General features: G+C 38.3%; 1 protein-coding gene across 2 annotated transcripts in view; it reads right to left on the bottom strand.

Annotated features, from left to right (window-relative positions):
- Nucleotides 1-20,529, bottom strand: part of RUNX1T1 (RUNX1 partner transcriptional co-repressor 1) — a 113,687-nt gene that overhangs the window by 81,319 nt on the left and 11,839 nt on the right. The window lies entirely within an intron of this gene.

Here is a 20,529-nt window from a genome sequence, read left to right on the forward strand (position 1 = left end):
CTTGATAAGTGTGCGTGCTTTTTTTTTTAACACAGCTACAATAACATTTTGCATCATTTAAAAATGTATTTATATGGAAGGCATTAGGAGGCACTGATAATAATCAAGATAGATGGGAGATTGGAGTTAAAACACACTGAAGAATGTAGCTGGGTAATATAACTGTGTAAATGGAAGGTACCAAGAGACTTTTTGATATACATCTTAAGAGCATCATTATGAAGACATTTGCTATTCTTCTCTCAGACACTAGCCAAGTGCTAAGCTGATACTGATATCAATTTTATCCTGGACAGATCTGTAAAAAGAACAGGACTTACCAGCATGGTCTAAGAAACTATAAAAATGCATCTGGAGAGTGGTGAGGACAGCAGTAACTGGGACTCAACAACGATCTGGTGCTTCTTGCTGCGCTCTTGCTAAGTCCTACTTATAAGCTCCTCTGTTGTGAGCCATGGTGCATTCATGACTTCACACAGTGGGTATTAAGTGAGTTAATTCAAAAGAAGCTGACACCTGATTGATCCTAATTGAAAGCAATACACCAGACCAAATACACCCCTACCCCATCTGCTCTTGCCTGCCACCAGCTATTCAATGCCAGAGAATTAATAGTTTTAGATATTCTAACCCACCAAATAAAGGCACTCTTCTAAGCAGGGCCGCATTAACAGGCCAAGAAAGGGTTCAAATGGCAGATTTAACTTCTTCTTGGCTTTAACAAAGCTGAATAAGGCTTTTTTTTCTTGGTTCTCTATGTGCAAGACTTGATAAACTGAATGAAGAGGCAGCACTCAATGATCAGCCAAGGAGCATTGATATATGCTCAATAGACCCTCATCCTAGGGTAGGCTTCATGAGTTCGTAACAATCCAGCTTGGATGGGCGGACTAACTAATGTCCACATTCTCCCCCTCCATTAAAACTCTCATACCAGTGACTACAAATTGAGGCTGGTGCATTAGAAACCGATCTCTTCTGAACACATACAGTAAATGCAATTGTATGGCTTTCACATTCAAATTTGTTGAAGGTTTTCTTCAGTCTCTCAAATTTTCCACCTAGCTGGGGGCTATTAGTGTCTTCCTAAAGTATCCCACTGATAGGGCAAACCCACCTAATAGGGGGAGCGTTATGGGTGGGTCGAGTCGTGTAGACTACCCCAACTTCAGTTCAGTAAAGCAATCAATTACACACTATGCAATACATTCATTACTGTTGTAGCTTTGGGACACTACTAAGTTAAATTATTAGTGCACTTGTATACCATAAAAGACCTGGAGAATATAATATAAGTATACTATATTCATATACAGCATACATTTTATTATATAATAGCCAAATATGGCGATGGACTGACAATCCAAAATATTGTCATCTGAATCATATCTGTATAATATTATTACAATTCTGTTTATATTTAATGGATATATATATATATATATATATATATATATATATATATATATATATATATATATATATTTATATATGCATGTATATATATATATATATATATATATATATATATATATATATAATATTAAAGATGCAAAGGGCAAATATTTGATAGTGCTTGCCGTTCCACTTTATAAACACAAGGTCTACTGGCAAATATACACAAGTTTCAATCTTGCAATATCAGTAATGTTTAAATGAACAGGTGGCTTTACAGAGAATCCTGATGAATTGCAAACAGTCTATGCAATAAAATAGGATTCTTTATTCGCTATTCCTTCTCAAAGGCTGTATTAACTGAACAGACTGTGCTGCACACAGGCTGGTGTAGACTGTTTGATTCTTGCAGGCAAAATAGATGACAGTATTTAAATTCAACTAAATTCATTGCACAAGGTCTCTTAACATTTTATTGAAAAGCCATTGTCTTAATGTCAGCCACTCTTGGTTGTGACTGATGGTGAGTTAGTTTTGTTAAAATGCGAGGGTGATTGCATATGCTCCAGTGAACCTTGCCTCCCCTCATCGTCAGGGACAAAAACCAGCAGCTTTACACTATGCTGGCTGCCATCTGGACAGCCTCCCCACCGTATACACCCCGCACCCTACTGCAGGCACCATGGCAGGACTCCGGAGCAGTGTTAAGCTATTCATGCCATCACAATTTCACATTTTCTGCTTGCAACAATAAATGCTAATCAGGAGGACCATGAATGACTTTATTATTATTAAGTCAATAAGAAAGGTCTCCATATCTCAACCACATAAAAATAATTTAAAAAGATTGCCCAGTGATAATAGTTTGTTGCAATACTTATCCAACACTGTGTTCTGTATGAACAGTCCAATAGAGATTTTGATTATCAAGTCTAGTCTGTTTTCATGCAGTGAAAAATCAAGCTGCATTGTGGGAATTGCAGTTATTTGCATGTACTTTACAGTATACGCAATGTGTATTTGCATTCAAGGTCATATGAGATGTACACAACGTGAACCAAAATGTATTCATGCAAGTAATTATTTACCACACATCTCTGAAACATTAGTGATATTGAATTCACGTTAAGGGTGAAGTGTGACAAGGCCAAAGGGCTGTGTCCTAATGTGGAATTGTCACATGCTAGCCACTGGTTTTATATGTGCTTAGCATGCTGGTCAATCTACTGGGCTATTTGCATTTGCTTGGTAAATGGAAGGTGAGGGAAAACAAATGTTCTCATTAGCGTACTCTTACTATCTGGTCAATTAAATAAATAATTGAACTCTGCCCTAATAGTGACAGGCCCTTAAATAGTGTTGCATACCACACCAGCAGTTAAAGTAAACTTAAGATGGTAAATGTACAGTGAGCCTTCTTGACCAATCAGAGAATTGCTTTCACTAGCTTGATAAAAGCTAAATTCTTATTGGTTGGTATGACTTATTGCACTCTTGCCCATCTTTTAACATAGCATACAACACTACGACAACCGATGAGCGGTTTGTGTTTATTGTGGTTGAAGATTTACCCATATTATATTTATAGAGTTCTTCCACATAATATAAACAGATCATTTCAAAGTGACGCCACTTAGATCTACAAATCATACCACCTTGTCCAGTTAGGGTTAGGAATGTAAAAAATACATGTTTTATTTCACACCAGATTGGTGAAATTGCATATAATCCAAGTTACTGCTTTAATATATAAGCCCCTAAAATCAACGTGCAGAATCTGCATCTGCATTAATCATTACATAGTCCATGCATGTAACTGAAGTCTCAAAGATACATTGGGTCGTGAGTTTGAATCTGACCAGGGCCCTATCTATCTGTAGTTTGTATGTTCCAAGCATGTTTGCATGGGTTTATTCCATGTGGTCTGGTTTCCTCTCACACTCCAAAAATATACTGGTAGATTAATTGGCTTCTGATAAAACAGACATTACAGTTTATTTGATAGGGAATTTAGACTGTAAGCTCCTATGGGGCAGGGAATGATGTAAATTACTACATATTCTCTGTATAGTGATGCATAATATGATTGGTGCTATATAAACAATAATACGTGGAGTAGCAATGAGCGCCAAATATGGGAAATACTAGACTTTAGCGCATTTGTCTAATTTCAACTTGCATCTTCTATTTCAAAACCATGCTCATAGTATATGACAGTCATAGCAACAGTGCCACCATCACAGTAAAAAAGCAAAAGTGCAGAAACAAATACACACCTACTGTATAATCAATTTCTATGGCAGCTATAAAAGTAATTAAGGGCAGCAAGGTGGCTAAGTGGTTAGCACTTCTGCCTCACAGCATTGGTGTCATGAGTTCAATTCCCGACCATGACCTTATCTGTGTGGCGATTGTATTTGTGTGGGTTTCCTCTGGGTGCTCCGCTTTCCTCCCACACTCCAAAAACATACTAGCAGGTTAATTAGCTGCTATCAAAATTGACCCTAATCTCTCTCTGTCTGTGTATGTATGTTAGGGAATTTAGACTGTAAGTTCCAACGGGGCAGGGACTGATGTAAATGAGTTCTCTGTACAGCGCTGCGGAATCAGTGGCGCTATTTAAATAAATGATGATGATGATTGTTGTCATCAGGAACTACACAGTCTAATAGGAGCACAACATTCAATATATTAGCTTTTTTTAAAGCAATATATGACCCCCCACATCTACCCCAGCTTCTATGTAGCAGTATGGCAAATCACGTGACCAGGAACAGAGCCATGTACTTGCTGCGAGGTTCAGTGAACAGGATAGTGCTTATACCATATTCCTTCCTCACTTGTCATCTGACTGCACACACAGTGCTGACTGTATGATTTTAATTGGAATGTGTGGAATGCCGCGGATTGTAATTGTCATACATTTACTTTCAAGATCCACCAGGTGGAGCAAATGAGCAACGATATGAATCCCAAGTAACAGCCAAGTGGTTTAATAAATCACAAAGCCACAATGGGATGCAATGAGTGACATATGAAAGAATTACCAATCTTTATTGATGACCTTACCTGACTTCATCTTAATATACAAAGTCTACTCTATAGGCACTTGGTGTGCATTTAGTTATATTACGTGACTGTAGATCTTTCACAATTTCTTAATGCAATGCCACTGGTCTTGTCTTCTAGATATGCTAGAAATAAAGGTAGGTCATTATTATTATTAAATTATCTGTAAAGTATGCTACGTCTGTGATGTGATATTACAAGATCGTGTCATATTATGTATCCCTTCTCCAGTTGCAAACTTAACAGCAAAATGTGTTACAAAAAATAACAGAATTGTAGCTAATAACAGCACTTTGCTAATGTTAGCAATGGCCAGGAGTCATAAATTCAGTGCATAACATCATCATCATTTATTTATATAGCGCCAGTAAATTCCGTAGCGCTTTACAATTGGGAACAAACATTAATAAAACAATACTGGGTAATACATACAGACAGAGAGGTAAGAGAACCCTGCTCGCAAGCTTACAATCTATGGGACAATGGGAGTTTGAAACACAAGGGCATGTGATTGTCAAACATCTTCCCAAACAATTGCTCATAATGAAATACTCAGCACCTTCCAGTTTGATGTATATAACTACTGTCGGAAATAAGTTATAATATGGTACATGTGTAAGTATAGAATTAAGGTCCTTTCCCCCTCTTTGGGGTGTATTTAACGAGCCTTGGCCCCAGGCAAGCAATGAGCTGCTGCCACTGTAATGATTGGACTCCCAGCAGTCCAGCACACACCTGTCAACCACCTGGTTACCACAATGCAGAAAAATCGGGATCTTCCAAAATGCTGATTTTGGTAAATAAGATCCCTGATTGAAATGAAGATTAGAGATTGGCAACTCGACTGACAAGAGATTCTGCAGCAGCTGAGGTTGTCCATTGTAAAACATATCATGGTCTGTAAGTACATATTAGTTATAACTTATGCACATCTATGTAAATCCATTGGAAATGGTAAGCGCAGAGTTTAGATAAAGGGGATTCCAAATTTGCATTTCAGCAAAACATGCATAGTTATATTTATATAGCCAATATTACATATATATATATATATATATATATATATATATATATATATATATATATATATATATATATATATACTACAAATTACTTTGCACAGTGCTAAAATGTGAGCGCAATAACTTGTATTCATCCTTTAATCTGTAGGTCTGATTCTGGGTAGCCCCCATGCACTTGCCTATGGGGCATAAGCCAAGGCATGAGCGAAACTGTATCTGTCAGCACTGTAAAAGGAGAGGGAGAGCAGCCCGGCCAGTTCCTGACCAGCCCTGCTGCACACAATGGGCTCAGTGAATGGAAGGAACACAGGCAGTGCACAGATAGCCCGCTGTCACAGACCGGCAGGATGTGTGATCTGCAGCCCCAGATACAGCCCGTTCACACACCCTGTGCATAGATGTTTTGCTCTGCGGGTAATTATAACAAGGAAGCGTGTATGGATCTGACCCCGGAGCCTCGGCTCCAATGTTCTGCCTATCAGCTTCCGCAAGAACAGCCTGCTGCACATCCCCCACCCACCCCATCCTGGCCAGCCCCTGGAAACAAATGCTTACTGATAACGCCTTCTGCTCCTCCACTTGCAAGCAATCAGTATCGTTTCATATCCCAAAATGATTTTGTTTTTTTGTTATTATTTTTATCCAGGCACTAATTAAAGCACATAGATATATAGAAATGTAGGCATGTCTATAGAAGTGTTTATTTATTACCGGTAGTGTACTTGGTAATACAACACTGATATATTTTGCAGGTCAGTACAAATGATTTGTAGTTTTTGTGTGAATTTATACCGACAGTTTTTTTCTCTTTTAAATCACCCCTTCAATAGTGAATAGTAAATGCATAGTTCGGGACTATTGTTTTTTCAATGTAATTGTCATTAATTTAAACTGTATTTTACAATTGATACAGGAATATGATCTGTTTATCTGTCTATCGGGTTTACTTTGTTCCTACCAGATGTGAACCCTAATTTGAATTTAATATGAATCATAGAGGGACTATATAATAAAATCATATCTTTATTTTAAAGCTGGAAAGAGTCCTAAAATTGCACAATAATCCGGATTTGGTTCCACTTAGCAGAATCCTCAGGGTTTCAGTAAACCTGAAACTCCCATTATATCATCCTATATACATATATACCCACACACACACATACAAACATACAGCAAGACATCTGCAGTCAGTAAGACATATTTGATTTGCACGGTTAGGAATGGGTTAAACACATTCCCTCAGGGTCCATATATAAAAGTCAGGAGTATGCTGATCCACTGCACATTTGCAATCAGTGGGGGTGTTCTTCAGTGTGGCTGGATGGTTTTGTGAAATGGGTTTAGTGTAGGGCAACCATATGGCTCCAGATTATCAGAGACAGTCTTGTTTATGAGTAGTAATTCCCCACAGAGGCCGTGCTGTTTCAGCACTGCACTGAAAGATGTGCAGGACAGACTGGTCCTGCACTGTGTGATGTGGACTTGTCACACACTGACAGTGTCGTATAGAGGATGCAGAATAAACTTGGAATAGCATTCAGATCTCACACTGCATACAATTCTTACAGTATGGTCTGGTTACAGCTGCTAGATGCCATAGATTGGACATAAACACAGAAATTTCATGTATTTATAATGCTGTCTCTATCTCAACAGGACAATTAAGTTGGCATGCATAGCAAAATTACTGCATTTGAATTGAATACAAGGAAAACAGCCCTCCTGTTATATCATGTTACTATTTATTTATTTTTTACTTAGATTTTATAATCAGTTTTCCTATTATGAGTTGACACAGGTCATTATTAGCCAATGCAGTTTACATGTATTTTTTTCTTTGCATGTTAAAACACTTGAAACCTGAAAATTAGTTCTAATAATCAATGTGTCTGTGCACAGGCTGATTGCGTTAAACGCATTAAACCTGTTTAAAGTGCATTGTAAACGCCTTTAATTCAGCAACTGCCAGTGTTTCAATGTAATACAGAAAACGTATATAGGTGGGTATGGACCCACCACAGAATTTTGTGCGTCTCCATCTGGTGGGGTGTGTCGGCATTCAGCTGGGTGGTGACCGCAGCATTTATAGATCTGATCATAGCATTCACTAATCTCTATAGGAACAGTACTGTCTGTATTCTGGCCGCACCAAAATTTTCGGCGCACAGTTCGGGTTTAGCCAGGGCCTGAAACAGAAGGTTAGTGGGTACAGGCAGTGCGGTTCCCATAGCCATCAATGATCTCTATAATCAGCCTTGTTCATCCTGCAGGCGCTACACAGCGACCACAGCTAACTTCGAAACAAGCCGTCGGGTGGGAGACACTAACATTTTGGGGTCAAATAAATTCACAAAAGTCTGCAATTGTTAAACTAGTCTGCCACACAACACAGTACACTATAAACTTACAGCCTCCACTTATCTTAAAATGGTTAGTGAATGGGATTACCTTTTGCCAGCAATTCCTTGCAGCAGAGCATCTACCTATCCACTACAACAACATACACCAGGATGTCCAGTATTTTATTGCACACATATACAGTGTGTATGTATATGTATATATATATATATATATATATATATATCCACTGAATGCTAGCCTTCCTGCACCGCTTTTATTCACAGCACGACGTTAGAATGATTTGTGAATTGTAAATTGGCTAATAGTTTGTACATGTATTCATTTTCAATTTAATTTCATCCTAATCTTTCACAGCAATACAAAAATCCATTCCCTTTACATCTCAGAGATCATTGAGTATAATATGGTCGCGCACAGGCAGCAACCAACGGAGAGGAGGAAAAAAAAAACCTACAAAAGCAATCCTGCTTGTCGGTGTTCAACACAAAGGACATTAAATGAAAACAACTGGCAAACAGCCAAATTCCTATAGAGGCAAAGAGATTCAAATAAATTGATTTCACGCATCATACTGACCTGGGATCAGCCAGCCAGTTACATTATTCTCAGAGCTCTGTGTGGGGGCAGAGCCCATTAATGCTGTCGGAGACCACTACTCCATCCCAGGGAAAAAAAAAAAGACATAAATCAGATGGATTCTTTGAATGGAAACATTTGCATGAGGAAATTCAGACTTTCCTGTGAGTGGAAACTCTGAAATACAAGAGGGTAAGACGTTTTTATTCTCTGATCATTGCAGAACTATAGATGCGGCTGTTCAACGCATCTTAGAGGGGAACCACACTTGACTATAGATAGAGGGCATACATTCATATTAAACTCATTTTAGGGGAATCATATAAAACTGACCTCTCCACTTTAAGATTTGATGTAATAAAATGATGTAAAAGATTTGGATTACATCTATCCGAAAATATTAATGGTACAGATACTGCAGAATTGGAAACCGTTCCTCCAGATCTAATAATGGTACAAATTATAATAGTGGTGATATGTACCACTGTTTCATATTAGAACATAAAAATACATTGGCTTGGCCTACGGGAATCAAGACTACAACATTTCCTCTTCTTTGCTCTGGGATTTCTCCACTATGCAAAAGCAGATCGGGCTTTGAGCAGTGACAGTTAGTCTCCCATGGCAGTGCCTCTACTTTGCTTTATGTGGCAAGTATGGATCTAATAGACAGTAATTACTGGTTATTTTAAACAAACCATTAAAGGTCAGACTAATTAAAACAGCAAAGGTTTATCTTTAGCTCAACATTTTCATATTTTGCAGTGGGTTCTAGGATGCCTTGAATTACTGTTTTGGAAAGTAGAATTGCCAAAACACCAACTCCGACTTTCTTACCATAATATTGAAGAATAAATAACTGGCCTGAAAATGTGTTGTTATAAAAATGGATTTCAAAGCGATATCGGCCCAAGCTACATTTTTAATATATTTGAAAGGTTTTCAGTACTTTACAGCAGGCAAACAACTTCCGGCATCACTAGGGTAAGTTACTGCAGTTGGAACAGGCCACACAGACCGTCGGTCATGTTCCGAACACATTTAAGTGTCAGGTAATGTTCCGATTAATTTATATTGTATTAATCTCAAGCATAGAATTCGTTTCCACAATCTGATAATTGGGTCAATTGACGGATATCACTGCAAATACTGCAGAGTGTGGGGCCAGTGTATGCCTATCCGACCCTGGCAATGAGTATTCAGAGATTGTTTGCTGAATATTGTTACCAATCTGATACGAGATACAGTGGTCAAACTGGAAATTTAAACGTTGCGGTATGGAAAATGTAAGTGAATGTAAAATGGAATGTAAAAGTTAAGAGAAATGAAACACTCCGAAAACAAAAAATGTTCTAAAAAAACGTAACAATTGTTTGGATGATTCTTCAGCTACATTTTTCCAACACATTTTTGTTCTGTATTGTAAACAACAATCAGTATGTACAGTGGTGGTGAGCCCAGTGATGAATTCACCACTACAGACTGTTTTTCATTAGCATGCAATATAAATCTGATTAGGAACAAACAGGCTACACTAACTTAATTGTATCTTATGGTTATAGGTTTCTTTTTTTTCTCCTTTATGCTTTCCTAGGTCCTATTTTTTTGCAAGACTGGAAAAAAAAGGAATTGTGCACCCATTTATAAGACTATTAAACTACAAAATTTAAGAAACAATAGTAAGTTGAAGTTTTAAAACTCTACAGTAATGAAGAGAATGCATTACTCTTTAAACAAGTCTTTCCTGCAAATAAGTCCCAAAGAATGTGACAAGAAAGAATTTAGACTGTAAGCTCCAATTGGGACAGGGACTGATGTAAATGAGTTCTCTGTACAGCGCTGCGGATTTAGTGGCGCTATATAAATAACTGATGATGATGATGATATACATGTTGGGCGTCTTGTAGCATTGGACGCAACTTCCATCTAAAAACAGAGAAGTAAATCACATCTGAAAAAAACAACACATTTTACACAGGTATGTTGAGTTGGGCGCATCAGTTCTTAACTTACACCAGTGGTCGATCACCCACAATTTTTCCGTCCCCTGACAGGCGCATGTGCGTCTGAGTCTCAGTCTATATGCGTTGCAGTTACTCCAACACGCCATAAAGTATTTTGGCTGCTCTTACATGCCCCTTCCATCCCTCGTTCTGCCTCTTCAACTGTAACAGGCCGCTACCGGTCTTAAGCATGAATCTTCTAATAGCCGCATGCACAAAAGTAAAAATCGCATTATCTGCAGCATATCACACAAGGGGCCTGATTCATTAAGGAACTTCAATTAAGAAGTTTCTTATTTAAGTCTCCTGGACAAAACTATGTTACAATGCAAGGGGTGAAAAACTCTTGATATTAGTGTCATGGAACACACTGTTACCATTACAACTGTTTACAAAGACACAATAACATATGTCAACAAACCGCCAAAACAATTCACCAAACAGACAAAAACAAAACATTCAAACTCTAAACAATACAGAAATTTTCATTCAGAAACAATTGAGAGGCAATAATGAAATATTGGCATATCAACCTGTCTATGAACACATTTAACATAAATATTAGTATAATGTGAAATTAATTTCCTATAATATGGAAGAAATGGAGAACAAACTTGAGAAAGTTATAGGTACACAATGATAAGTTCTGGAAGCCTATCAAACCACTTTTTGGAGAGATAGTAGCTAATATCTCATGTTATCATGATAGTCCTCCACTAAATAAGTGTGGTGAAGTTAAGAATACAGACACCGGTACTACAGAGCTATACATGTCCTCGAATGTCTTTTTGTCCAAAAATAGACAGTATAAATGTTGAACTGAGATAATATACAGCTCTATAACGGTTGTCCAAGCTTGGTATTGTAGCCACAGTGTTGTATCTATAACAATCCATTTCCACTCCATTAAAGGTTAAGATTAAATAGAGTCTTATTCAGATGTATAAATCATCCCTATTGTCATTAAATAAAGAATGTAGGTGACATAACTCTTGCCATACTTGGTATGTGTTTTGTCATGTGAGCACAGGATTATATATCACACCAGGCATAACTGAGGTTTGGCTCTCAATGTAGACAATCATTGTAGCAATGCTAGTTTACTTTGCTATTTTCTTAAACTCCAGAACCTTACAATGGAGATTTTTATAAACTGGATATAGGAAAATCCCAGGCGTACAGTACGGGAATCTGGTTTTCTAAAATGCCATACCTGGTTCTTAACTTTAACACCACAACATCTGCCCAGATTTTAAGTAGGATATATTTTACTCACTCTTAATACCTATTTTGTGGGTGGGAATGATCAGTCAGTCTTAGTGATTACCTGCTGTGTGTTATTTCTGCATTGTGCACTCTCTCCCTATGCGGATGACAGAGCTATCCTAATGACGGATGACAGGTTAAACGTTGGAAGAGTTGAGATGTAGAAACAGGACAGGGGTTAGAAACAGGACAGGGTTTAAGAGCGTTGTATAACATAGCCATGTGTCTTAGCAACAGTTTAGAGCTTATTACTGTAATTATTTTTATTTCTAATATTGAGTCATTGCCGGAGCATTCATAGCTAATTATTATTGTTCCAAATAGATGACTATTATGCACAAAAGAAATAAAAACTTTCCATTAAACATCATTAGCTTATTTGCTGCTGGATGAGGCACATTGGTGGCACAGTCGTGGTTTACTATTGGAACCACAAAGGCTTAGGTGTTTCTGCATAACGGAGTTCTGAAATAGAACACAGTGAAGATAATACCCTGGCGTGTATGTGAGGTCATTTTCACACCGTTACCGGGTCTGCTCCAATCACCATTGCAATCTGGTTGGCTATGTCCAGTCCAATTGTATCTGTGGAATTTGGCTCTCTACTATTATGAGGACATTGCTCACAGTTTTGACTGTTTTACTGTAAAACATTCCTTTTTAAACATAAATAGGTGTTTTTCTATATATTCCACAGGGTTACTCTGTGTCTGCTACAAACATATGTTCAAGTTGTCACATTTCTTTACAATACCCTGTTTGATTCTGCTTCCCATTCTACTTAAAGTGTCATGTGGTAGACCAATGAACTGTAACTCGGCCGAAAATACGTTCTAAACAATCTATACGTTTCAAAAATGACAGTAAAAAGATAAAAGAAACACTAAAACATCTCACCGTTTTTGCATTGCTATGGAAATTGCCAGAAACATACCTTCCCAAACAAATATTACTTTTTCTCAATGGCATGAAGTAATGAGCAACACATGTTAAAGCCGAAATCCGTGCAGTAGTGGGAGCTGCAACTAATATAAAATACAGAGTGAACCCTGCCTTATAAAGGATTCTTGTTACAGCAATATAATGTGAAAGCCAGATGTAGACAGAGAGTCTTAATCGCAGATGGGAATGTAATCACTAGAACACAATTTTTTATTTTTTTTTATTTTTTTTTTTATCAATCTTAACCATATGCGAAATGTATTTCTTTTTCAAAAGAATGCAATAATTTGAGGTTTCTGTTTAATTCCAGTCTACTTTTGTATTTTGTGGTACTTTCATCTCCCCTTGAACAACACCACATCCACTCTCCACTCTGCAAGCGCTGGACCAACTTCAGCTGCCATAAGAAAAAGTTTTAAGTACTTTTGGCAAATCATTTTGATATTGCTTTATTTTTCCAAATGTAACAGGATGCAAACAGTATGACTATATGAATCGACCGCATAAGAAATCAATTGCCATTACCCATTACAGAATTCCTTTATGCTCCAAACATATTTCCCATGGCACCCTGCCACCATTTGGTATTCATTAATCCAGATATGCTGTGTCTTCTATCAAATTAGCACTATAATACTACAATCCTGTGACTCTAGGCCTCTTTCAAGAACAGTAAACTGAATAAATAACGTTTAACAAGTCAAAACTTAATGGTTTTCTCAACCTAAAATTAAAAACACTTTTTTTTCTATTAAATATAAGTTTTATTGGCTATTTTTGTTGACTTAAGGTGAATTGCATCCATGAGATGTTTTGTACAAAATGCATAAAATCAATCAAGTATTTGTTTATGATATGGCCTCTAAGTTGTACCTCCCAACTTTTTAAGTTGGGGAATCTGGACAAGAGTTAGTGCACCAGCACAAGGCATGGTCACGTGGGCTTCCAACACCACCTTGCCCCAGCCCCCCTCACTTTCCCTAAAATCATCTCTTCAAAGATGTGTGCACCAGTGACAGGTGCCTAAATCGGGACAATTGGGTGGTATTCAGAGATGGAACTGTTCTTTTAAGGTATAAAAGGGGTATATTATTATGAACCGAATATTAAACATGATCAATTTAATTTCTTATTTCAAAATTAAGTAAAAGTATTGTGACTATTTATTAAAATTCTTCACTAGGAACAGCAGTCATGAAAAACTTCTTTTCTTGCAAAGACCTGTCTCCTATGTCCAATATGGTGACTATCACAATGTGGCCACCTTTGTGATAGTGACCGGAGAGGAGGGCAGGTAAGTTGTGGTGAGGGATCCAAGGATCCTTTGACTGTAATGCTCTCCACATAGGCTTCAATGGCTAATCATCGGGCACATTCTGAAGATTCTTGATTTTCGGAACTTGTTAAGTGGTGTAAAATAGCAGTCCCCATAAAAACCTATAGGGACTACTTTTGCGCTCGAAGAGACAGGAACAGCAGCAGATATCTCCAATAACTTCCACGATGCCCTAGTCATAGAAGGGGATACTTTAATATGTGGATTTTAATGAAAAATGTGATTGACAGATAGGCCCCTCAGATTATAATTCCTCTCCACCAGAGTGAGCAAGTAGCTGACATTAATTTTACTGACAAATGCAGTTAAGTAGATACATATGATTGCCTTGGCAGAATACTAGAAGCTCACGTGGAATACTAAGTTGTATAAGCAGAGGTATTAGTATTAGTATTAGCTCCAATGGGGCAGGGACTGATGTGAATGAGTTCTCTGTACAGCGCTGTGGAATTAGTGGCGCTATATAAATAGATGGTGATGATGATGATGAAGTAAGTACACAAGTAAGAACATTGAAGGGTGATTGATGTATGAAATAGACGCCCAGCAGTTGTGGTAGGGGGATCATACATTAAATAATTCAGGGATGCATGGGACTAACCTATAGCCATTGCTGAGACTTACAATACTTAAAGAAAATAATAATAAAAAAATCTCCTTACCACCCAAAAAAACAAACACACAACGAATAAAGGGCAGACTCAATGAACCTGGTGGTGCCATCAAATTCTATGTTTATGTTACTAAGTGTAATTTCACCCAGATGTACAAAGCTCTGAGATGGCTTGGAGAGAATGGCAGTTTAGCTAAATATAGTAATAATCAGTAGGTAGACCTACAACAAACAAACACTAAAGTACACTAATAAACAGTCCAGCTGTCACATCGGCCTGTACAAGTGAAGCTAAGCAGTGAGCATAGATTGTTATATTTCCTATGCATGTAGCATTCTTGGTTATTCAGGTCATATGGTAGTAATAACAAGCAGAGAGTTGTTCTCACAGGCTCTCATAAAGGCAGAGAGAGAGAGAGAGACACACACACACACACACACACACACACACACACACACACACACACACACACACACACACACATAAAGACACACACACACACACACACACACACACACACATAAAGACACAATAGATTAACCAGCTGCATGGCAGGCTCTCAGGAGGAGAGTCCAGGTGAAGTCAATGAGCTGCAGGTGGCTTTCATCCTCACATTGGATAAAAGTCACTAATGAATGCCATCTTTGGCATATGAACATTTAAGTTTTGTGTTTTAAAAATAAACATTAAATGGAAACTATGACTATGGTGCTTTATTTAGCACTGAAAATTGTAAAGAAAAAAATCAGAATGGGTGTGCAAGAACCAATTAAGAATAAAACCCTTTCCATGACTCACTAGTAATTTCACTATCCAATGAAGCAGTTAGGCAAGACCTTCCCTGGCTGGTACCTCCAACATTACACTTCTAGTTCCATGCTGGAACTCAACATCTGTAGGAAAACACTGCGGCAGACATCAGATGTGAATGCAGCAACAACCACCCAATTAGCTACCTCCTACACTGCACACCTTTTCTGGTGGTGTCACTGTGTATGTGCAGCTGGAGTTCTCCAACCTGAAATTTGGAGCTGTCCGGTATTTTACATGCTAACTTCTACAACAGACAATGGTGACAGTTTTATAGGAAATGTGGGGGTTCCAGGGGTGGACCCCCAACCTAACTGCTACACTGAGGTTTATTTATTTTTCTGGACAGCCTCAGGGACAGAATGATAGTTAGTGTAAGGGAGAGCAACAGCTACACTACGCTCGTCTCTCTCCAAAGCTCTGCCCTTAAGACTACCTGAGAATAATGGACCTCAGAAGGGTATTTAAGATTTCACAATAACAGGAATAATATATCTGAAATGTGAGTTGCTCCAAAATGCAAATGATTATAAGGCATATTCAAATACATGTGTATACATTCATAGATTTTATTTGAGATTGTATGTACTGTCACTGTCTAGCTTATCTCAAACCACTATTTTCTGGAGTCAGTGATAACGGTGGTGAGTTATTGTCTATACATGTATGTATGTATGTATGTATGTATGTATGTATATGTTTATATAACTACATTGGCTATGCAGCACTATACATATGTTCAATATGCTGAACAAATTGCTGAATTTTACACAAATTCACATAGTCATTTCATATAATGTTTAAATGTGTCTACGTATATTTTATACCTTTATTGACAATCAATAAGGAAAGCTCAGTTATCCAGTATAAACATCCACTGAATGAATCAAGCAACCTTGTCCTGAAAAGTGCTCTGACATTCACTGACTGTAACCAATCCTTATAGTACAGGCATACACAGTGGGTACTTTGTTTGAAGACCAGATCAGTGTATATATAATGCTGGCAATATATACTGTATGTAGCAATTGAAAAGTATGGAAGTATATACGTAGTATATGAATATATTGGGGAAAAGCAGAGTTGAGGTCCCCTTTATAGTTTGTCTCAGCTTATAGAGACAAACCTACAGAGTGTAGCAAGGTTGTGCCCATCATTAATATCACTATGAATGATATATTACCTACCTCACTAACCATTATACATACATGTGGTGGGTCAGGATGGCACTGCTGCCATGTGTTCTATCGTGACCAGGGTGCTATCTGCATGGAGTTTGTATGCTCTCTGCTCATTACAATCCAAAGTCACAATGGTAGAATAACTGGCTTCTGATTAAATAGGTAATAGTACGTCTATCTGCCTGTGTTGGGAAATTAGATGGAAAGTTTCACTGGGGCAGAAATAAATAAACTACGTACAGTGCTGTGTAATATATAATGCTACAAAAATAAATAATAATAACAGTTTCCATATTTTAACTCCGTTACATGAATCTGAATTGTTACATCAATTGCAATACATTGAAATCCTCATCTGGGACTCAAATCCCTCTAACACTTATCCGCTTGTTCATCTTTGGCATCACTAACATAAACTATGTACACACATATCTCCCCTGGCTCCTACATGTGTGTGTCAAGCTCTCCAATGCACCACATTAATATCTAGCCTTGGGAGTTTGTGATTGTGCATGTAACATGAAACCTGTCCCCTACATATAGTGGAGGTAGCCATATTATGGGCATACTTACCTACTATTTCGTACGCCTCTCCGGCAAATCCCGGAGGGGAGTTGAAGTACAAGTGCGGAGGGGGGGCGTGATACCGCTAATTGTGTCATTTTGGCCCCACCCCCTATGACGCAATGCTGTGATCGTGCCATTCTGTTGCAGGGGTGGCACCACACAATGCAGGACAAATCGCATTTTGGCCCACTTCACTAGGAATTGGGCAGGATGCGGGAGAATGGCCTGCTGTTCTGGGAGACCAGGAGACCTACCCGGAATTCAGGAGTCTCACAAAGAAACCGGGAGAGTGGGCAAGTATGATTGTGGGCTGAGCCAATATGAACAAATATGTGCCTCATGCCTTACTGATTGGTTGGCTACTGGTGAATCAGCAGTTCTCATTAATAATGACTTAACCCAAATAACCCAAATAACTGCGTTTAAGAGGAGGGTACACATCAAACTATTTACCAGTACCCATATGTTTGGAACATCTATATACATATGAAGCTTCCCTTGAATTCTACAGTTGCAGTATTACCTATTACCTTTATAACTGCACAACTGTGACAATTCTGTGTACCCATCAGCCTCTCTTCCGTCTAGCTCAGTGGGGTTTATTGCATACAGGTCTATGTTCCCCCTGTCTCTATAATGGGAGCTATCCATTAGCTCTTCAGCCCTGCTGCGTACAGCGCTTTATTTTGATTATCTAACATCCTGTCTGCCTTATCCTCTACTTTAACTATCAGCAAATGTATGTCGGTTGTTAAAAATAAACGCTTTACAAAATTACAACGCAAGGCAAACTTAATGGCCTTCACCATTAATGCTTAATAACTAACTATAATAATCTGTCTACTATAACCAGAAATCAGAATGAATAAATAATGAGATAGCCTTTCAAATGCCATAGTGATATATGTATTTAATTTATGCTACTGTGTACTAAAGAGAATGTGGTATCATTAAATACAAAGAAATCTCTCAACAGTAAAGTCGTCCTGGGAAGGGCAGTGAAAACACCATGAAAAGATTTTGTTTTGTGTTCATTTTCTTTTTCATCTAATTTAATCTGCAAAAAGACTGTCCCTAGAGGACATGGGAAGAGAGAACCAATTATATCCAGAGCCTGGTTTCTCCAAAATGAAGGCATCTGTTCTGTGCCAATGACTTCCACATGGAAGGAAAGCAGAACTTTGAAGGCATCTGTGCTCATGGCTGAAACTCACAGATCTTAGGGTGCATTGTAATTGCCCAGCTGCAAATATGATTTGGTCAATGTTCTCACAGCTGATCCCACAACTGCACACAAGTAGCTGATATGACTTCCACGGCTGACATCAAAAAGCTGGGAAGCCATGTAAAAGGAACGACGGCTTCTGAAAAAGTGGCTTTTTAGCCTGAGCGGACCCTCAGAGAAATGAAACATTTATAATAGGTTTACGAGGAGTTGTGGCCCATGAACGATGCCATTCAACTATTTTGACACGGTCTGCAAAAATAACTTTGTACAATAAACTCCAACATGGATTATTGTACACATTAATTATACAGGCAGCAGCAGTCGTTTTTTTGAAGAAAAGGTATTTTCATAAAGTTAAAAAGTATTTCACGGGAATACTAAACAATGCAAGGAAAGTTCTACACTTAGAAATTGTAGGTAGTGACAGCGGCTATATATATATATATATATATCTATATATCTATATATATCTGTATATCTATATCTATCTGTATATCTATATATCTATATCTCATGAGAAAGGCACACCCGGACACTCATATACATACGTATGTACATATATATATATTATAAAAGGCAGTACAGGACAGGGGTTGTGGCTGAATCACAATGGTGGCATGGCCATGCCGCTGCCCATTAGATGCCTCCCTTCCCCCAACCTTCCTATATGCGGTGCAACTATGTCCCCGGACAGAGCCGACTGAAATCTGGACAGGTGGGATGTATGTATTAATAGCTGAATACTATACATGACACAGCTGATGCATTAATTAGTTCAGCATCTATATGTACATTAAGAAGGGTGGTGCGTCTCTATTTTGCAGTTCAGAAGTCAGTCTGCTTGATTGGCTAGCTGGCTAATCTTCTAGGTAACATAAATGATTTCTACAGACCGCAAATTGGCAGATATATGACAGGCGCATTGTCAGTGATGTCACTACAAGCATTAACGACACGCTAGTCAAGATGTGGTTTGTGCTGGACTTAGGGGCAAATTGCGTCATGGAGGCTCCCATCCTGCCCACTTCACTAGGAAATGGGCAGGATGCGGCAGAATGGCCTGCTCTCCCGGGAGTCCAGTAGATCTGCCCGGAATTCGGGAGTCTCACAGACATTCCGGGAGAATTGGGCAAGTATGATACACACACACACACACACACACACAAACAAATATTGACTTATTCAGTGAAATACACAGACTCGGGAAGAGTATGGCATTGCGGTAATTTGTAGTGGTTTAGACTGGTGCCTCATTGTATATATTTGCCACACAGACACAGAAATACAGCTGGTGAAGAGGTGTTTTTGTAAATAATCATTGCAAACCCAATAAATGTATTTGCCACCCAAAATAATCCAATCGGTTGGCACAAATGAATGCTAATATAATACTTTATTGCAATTTTGCATTGGTTTAGATCTCAGTGTTTTCAAATATAATAATAATTTATGACTTGCTGTTTACTACCTACATTACAAGGCAGGCAGACATTTTTTTTTTGGCCTGAACCAACATGCAGCATAATTCTATAGGAATTGGCTTAACAATTCATAAGGAACTCAATGAGATCATTAGATCCTAGTAAATTGACTGGCTGGACATAGGTTGAGCACAAAGATTGGTTGCTTCTGCTGGATATAAGTGATGGGTACACTCAGGGGAGGGCTGGCAAATATTAGCCCGTGGGGCAAGACTGGACTCAGCAGCCTATTAGGACATTTTAAAGTTAAAAAAAAATGCAGGTGGCCCAGTGACTCAGCCCAAGTTAGCCCACTAGGGGACCGGCCCGGTGGGGGCCGGTTCCCTAGTGGACTACCTTGGGCCCCCCTGCCTCCCAGCCTGCCCCTGGGTCCAGTATAATCGGGTCTCATTTTGAAGCTAGCTCTTTTGGGTAAAATGATTTAAAGTCTTCAAGACCATAGCATTGACTTCACAAACCATTTCCATTGTGAATAAAACTGGTCAGAAAACATACAGTCTTGTTTTGTCAACCAAATTGCAAGTAAAGACTAAAGGAAGGAATAGATTGTGATCTCTGGGGAGTAGAACCTTCACACCTGGTATGCAGTAATAGGTATTCTATTACTTTTATGTAAATTAGTTTAACACTACTGACAATTGATGCTATAGTTGTACTGTGTAGACTAGGAATGACCAG

Source organism: Mixophyes fleayi, chromosome 5, assembly GCF_038048845.1.
Source record: "Mixophyes fleayi isolate aMixFle1 chromosome 5, aMixFle1.hap1, whole genome shotgun sequence".
In the NCBI taxonomy this organism is placed as follows: Eukaryota; Metazoa; Chordata; class Amphibia; order Anura; family Limnodynastidae; genus Mixophyes; species Mixophyes fleayi.